Source organism: Carica papaya, chromosome 3, assembly GCF_054855325.1.
Source record: "Carica papaya isolate Zhongbai chromosome 3, ASM5485532v1, whole genome shotgun sequence".
Lineage (NCBI taxonomy): Eukaryota > Viridiplantae > Streptophyta > Magnoliopsida > Brassicales > Caricaceae > Carica > Carica papaya.
Window position 1 is genome coordinate 19,237,572 of NC_142311.1, and position 6,000 is coordinate 19,243,571.

A 6,000-nucleotide genomic window follows, 5' to 3' on the forward strand; every position below is an offset into this window, starting at 1 on the left:
TGGATACATGTTCCACGCGGGAGGCCACATAGGCAATCTACGTGCAAATCGATCCAATGGTCCAGATTCACTCCTGCCTGTGCGAATCGCCTAGATCTATTTCCCTATCAGGCGCGATCGAACGGTCCATCTGCCTTCAATCGGACAGCTCTGATTTGCTTAGCAAATAGGCTAGATCTGACAGTGGAGATTGGGTTATGCGGACCTAAACGAACGGCCTGGATCGAGGCAAGAGGAGTATTTAAACTCCTCTTCCACTGAAACCCTAACCCTAACCGCAACCAGTTCGTCGGAGAAGAAGAAGAAGGGTGGCTGGAAGAGAAGTCGGCCACCGTTGCTGCGACACCGGAGACCAAATCGACACCGGAAGATGAGTTTTTTTTCCCCACTTGCTCTATTTTTCCATTTTAAACCACTCCAAACCTTTATCGACACAAAAAAACCAAAGGAGAAACAATAAACAAAGGGCGAAGCTCGACTGAGCCACCACACCCGAAACTAAAAAACCCATCTGATAAGCTCGAATCCTCTTTTCGTTCCCTTCTATTTTTTGACCATAAGTTATCTAACATATTTTCTGTGTAGGACAACTGAATGAGGACCGCGACCACGAGGGAGGAGTGGCGAAGCCGTCACACTGAAAACCCCAAACCACCGATAAGTTTTGGTTTTCCTTATTTTTCCATTATCAGAAGCCACTTAACCCCAAATTGTGCAGATTTTCACAAAGAACTGGCCGAAACGACTAGACCGAGAGGGGGAGCCACCATAGGCGGTGGAACTGGTGCCAGAGCACGGCGGCACTACCGTGCTGAAAATCGGTCCCCGGGAGAATTTTAACATTTTTAAGCCAATTTTTGCATATCTCTATGATATCTGATGTATGTTTTGATTTTCGCAGAAAAACACAATAAATTTGGGAACCAGGAACCGCCTAAAAGTGTAATAAAAAAGGTGATGTTCCGGACACTGACCCCAAGTGAGAATCCGCCACCCTTTCTCCTGTTACGATAAATTAAAGTTAAAACGATAATAAACAATAGTCTAGATGGTTTTGTGATTCACTGACGATTAAATGCAGGTTGCCAATGGAGCTGGTAAATTAATTGGGTTTTTGTTCGTTAGTAGTTTTATTTTACTTGTCATTCTCTATTTTAATTTGAACTTTTATTTGTGAGTTCGTTTTCTTTATTTAGTTTTCTTTGAATTATTTATTTATTTATTTTATACGATATTTATTTTCATTCTATTAGTTTATTTTGTTTTGTTGTCTTGTGTTATTTTGTCCTAGTTTATTCCCTTCCGTTTCATCCTCATATTTTATTTTATTATATATACGTCTTATTTTATTCATTTGGCCTATCTATTTGTAACGGCCCCGGAAATTTAAATGAAATACATATATTAAAAATCTCAAATGCGGAAGCGTAATAAAAATTTTGATTAACATCCCTTACACAATAACCAAAACGTACTCAAACATGAAGGAATAAACTAACTAAAAGAGATACTCGAAATAAAAACTATAAATATAACTATAAATTCTTTAGGCGTCCCCTTCGCCGTCTTCCTGCGGAACGGGCTCGGGAACAACGTCTTCCTGATCTGAAATGGTTAAATAAGGGATGAGATACACTAGCCCAGTAAAGACATCACACTATCTCACCGCCACGGAAGTAAAGGTGGGTAGAAAACAAAAATGACCAATTGAGCATAATCTATAACAAACTCGTTTATTAACATAAAAACCTTTACTGTCCACTTACCTCGGTGAGATCCATGAAAACAACATATGAAAGCAATAACATTATCATCATCATGAAATCATATAGACTTTATAACATAACACTTACCACGCCTTTGCATTTCAATCATTAAACAACATATTTTCCTCATTTACCAGCCTACTAGTATCCATGGGGATCCATAGGGGGTCCCCGCTATCCGTGAACCATTAACATTACAACCTGATTCTAGGACCGTCCCCATACCCCGTCCGGTATGGGCGCCAAAACCATGAACCTCAATACCCTGTCCGGTATGAGGGTGAAACGGGCTGTCCCCATACCCCGTCCGGTATGAGTGCCAAAACACATAAGGTCTCCATACTCCGTCCAGTATGAGAGACCACATTCCCGGTAGGGTTCCCTACGGACCTGGTCCATCCACCATCTCCCAGGATATCTAGTCAAGCTGTCCACATTTTTCACTTATCAATTCACATAACTTTTTTGCCTTTTTCCTTAATCTCAATCATCCAATCATACACAACATATAAACCAGTAATTGACGCCAAACAAGACAACACAGTATCGGGTTCACCATAATACAAACCATAATAAAAGAAACCATAGTTCATGCATACAAGACCATAACATAATTACATCAAACATCATACTGCATTTAATACTGGAAATTAGATCAAACAATCACAGACCAACACTGTATCAGACTCGGGCTCCATTGGCAACCTTAATCAATTATACATCTATAAATTCACAAAGTACAGTTTAATTATTTATTTAGCTTTAATACCGTAATAGGAAACAGGGTGAGAGATCCTTACTTGTTTTGGGGTCTGAATTCAACTCTACAGTGCGCCTACAGGCTGTCCCTAATTTTCCTGAATTTTTTCTGAAAAAACTGAAACGCACTACCGGTACCTGCACGTGTCCCAAAAAATTCCAAATCAGACCTAGGGCCCCTTTCGGCCAATATCAGAATTCTAGCACGGCGGCTCCACCGTGCTCCAGCGATGGCGCTGTCACTTGCGGCAGTGATTCGCCTCGGGTTGGCTGTTTTCGGCCGAATTCGGCCACACTTACATTGGTCCCTGCGATAAAACAACCCTAGGGCCCTTTATGGGCCAAAAAAATCACGAAAAAATGAAACTTACCGGCGGCGGTGCTCTCGGGTGCGGCGGCTCCACCGGCGTGAGTCGCGTTTTGATGTTTGGCTCCGATCAACCTGTAGAGAAAAGAACAGTGATCACAGTGGTATAAAATTTGCATCAAACGGAGGCCGGGAATGGCCTCATCGGAGGACAAAACAGAGGGGGGGTGCGGCGGCGCCGCTGGACTTCGGTTGGATTTTTCAGCCATTTGGCCGGTGGTTTGGCTCCGGTTTGGCCGTAGGCATACTCAACATTGAAAAATGAGCCAGCGGGAGAAAATTTACCTCGATCGACGGTCGAAAACTTCCCTGGTGTGGCGGCGAGTGGCGGCGGCCGGCTCCTCCAGCCTCTGGTTCTTCTTCTCCAGCGAGGCACTGGTGGCTAGGGTTTTGTGGTCTGGTGTGGGCGGGGTTATTTATACCCTTTGCCTTTTAATCTCAACCGACCATCAAGATTAAATCTGCACCGTCCAATCGCGATTTAATTGGGATTAAATCTGAGTCGTCCATCGCGATGCAATCTGGGCCGTCCGTGCCTGATTGAATCTGGGTCGTCCGTACGCGTGAATCTAAACCGTCCATGCGCACATTTGATCTGGGCCGTCCGTGCGTACAGGAATGGATCTGGGCCGTCCGATCGCACGCACGCAGATCGCCCACGTGGCCCGTCCCTTGGTCAGCGTTTCCTTGCCACGCGGTGTGTCCTGGTTGGCCGGAGCTGCTGACCGGGCCGCTAACGTGGCTGCTGATGTGGGTGCTGACGTGGTACAACTTTTTTAAATTGCGTTTTGACCCCCGATTTCCGATTTTCTTTTCAAAAACACCCCCATAATACAAATTTTCATCTTTTTTTCCCAAAATCAATTTCAATTAAATCCAAATAATATTTTTACCCAATTTTATCATTATTATTATTTTTATTTTCATTAAATTAAATTAAATTAAATTAAATCAAATTAAATTAAATAAAAATCTAAAAAATTCAAATACAAAAAAAAATAAAAAAAATAATAATAAGAATAAAATTAAAATACTTGGGTGTTACACTATTTACATGAAAAAATTTTATCCTATGTTGCCTCCCCACTTCACTATTGATTATGATTTTATCTCTATTAGTTACCAAAACACGAACTATACGCCCTTTCTAATTAATGTATGATCTCATGATTGCTGATTGCTTGAGTAAGAGTGAAACATATATATGCATGAAATAGTGACATGAATTAAAAGGGCTTACCGGATATCATGAAAAAAGGTGTACGGACTTGGTACATAGGGTAAACCCTGCCGTTTATGTTATTCTCAGTCGGACAGGGTTGAGGAATCCCATACCAGAAGGGGTTATGAATTATTTGATTACGCTCATTACCAAATGAGGTATTGAAGCGGTAGTGTGTTTGGCGCCCATTATCGGACGGGGTATGGGGACGACCGGTTGATTTACAAAATAGATACTTGGTCCACGAGTAGTGTGAACCCCTATGAACCCCTAACGGCATCGGTAAGTAAGGCAAAAGGTAAGGGTTGATTACTATTATTCCTTTAGAATGTATGATGTGAATTATTATTCTGGTTTTTTCCTTCATAAATGGTATCTGAGAACTTAAAGGTAAGTGAGGAATAAATGTTTTCAAGTTAAATGAATTTACTTAAGAAAGAAAAATAAGCTCCATTGGTTGTTTTACGATTTCTACAAACTTTTGATTTTTTCGTATCGGTGGTAAAATGTTGATATTCTTACTGAGATAGTGTAGTTCATCCCCTTATTATTAACCATTTTAGATAAGGACAATCAAGATGCGGATCCTGAACAACAAGAAAATTAACATAAAGGTTGCCTCCTATTTTTCCAGTTACGCAACAGAGGTTGATCACATAGGTTTTCGGTTTACACTTTTTTTTCTTTTATGTTTTTCGAAAGGTATTCCTGTAGTTCTATTGGGCATTTCAATTAAACAGTAAAGGAATGTAACCCCAAATTCTAAATTGCTTCTACAAAACTAATAAATTTTTATATTATTATTTAACTAATTGTGGGTATTTACAGTTAGTATCAGAGTTGCATTCCTTGGAATCATTCCTTAACATAAGGTTAGAATAATTTAATACAACCCAAATATCAAATCTTTATTGTGAAATGTAGGTAAAAGGACATGAGGAGAGGAAGACCCCCACTAAATAGAGTAGTCCGGAAGGGATCACTTCAGGAGGATGTTGATCAGCTCTTTGAGATGCTGTAGAGACTCATCTCTACCCAGCAAGCCAGGAAGGAGTGGAGGGAGTTGCCTGATCTCCTTCTACCATTGCCACAGTATGAGCCACCTCCACACCGAAAGGATCCAGTGCCACCACAGTATAACTCTGCTCCTCTACTGTATCATTCGGCACCGTTACAATGTAATCCAGTGCCCCCACCATTTAACTAGGTGTCACCACAAGGCCACCCAGTCCCTCCCAAGCATAATCTAGTTCCCCTTCAACAGGACCCAGCTCCACCCGTGATGGAGCCAGGGTGCATCGAGAGGTACAAAAGATTTAATCTATCTACTTTTGCAAGGGCATCCACTTTTGAAGAAGCTTACTGGTTAACAGAGACAAAGAAGGCCTTTGCAACTCTTGAAGTAGTTTCCAAATATAAACTTATTCTTGCCACTTACATGCTTGTGGGTGAGGCAAGGTGTTGGTATCAACTAAACCAGGCCACTCTACCCACTCTAGTCACCTGAAAACAGTTTCTTACAACCTTCAATGCTGAGTACCTTCCAAAATACCTCTGACATTTAAAGGAGATGGAGTTTGCATACTTAATCCAAAGAGATTTGACAGTATCAGAATATGCTTGAAAATTCCTGGAGTTAGGCCAATACTCTCCTAAGAGCAGGACAGACGAAGGTTGAAAGGCAAGAAAATTTGAGTGGGGCCTCTATCCTGAAATTAAACAGCAATTGTATATATTTGAACTCAGCACCTACTCAACAGTTTTGACTAAGGCATAATTGATAGAATCCTTCGCATTTTTTTCCAATAGTGGACAACGTTAGGCCCCCGGTTCCACATCGCAAGCCAGCACCTACTGCATTGAACTAGTAGAATAAGAGACAAAGG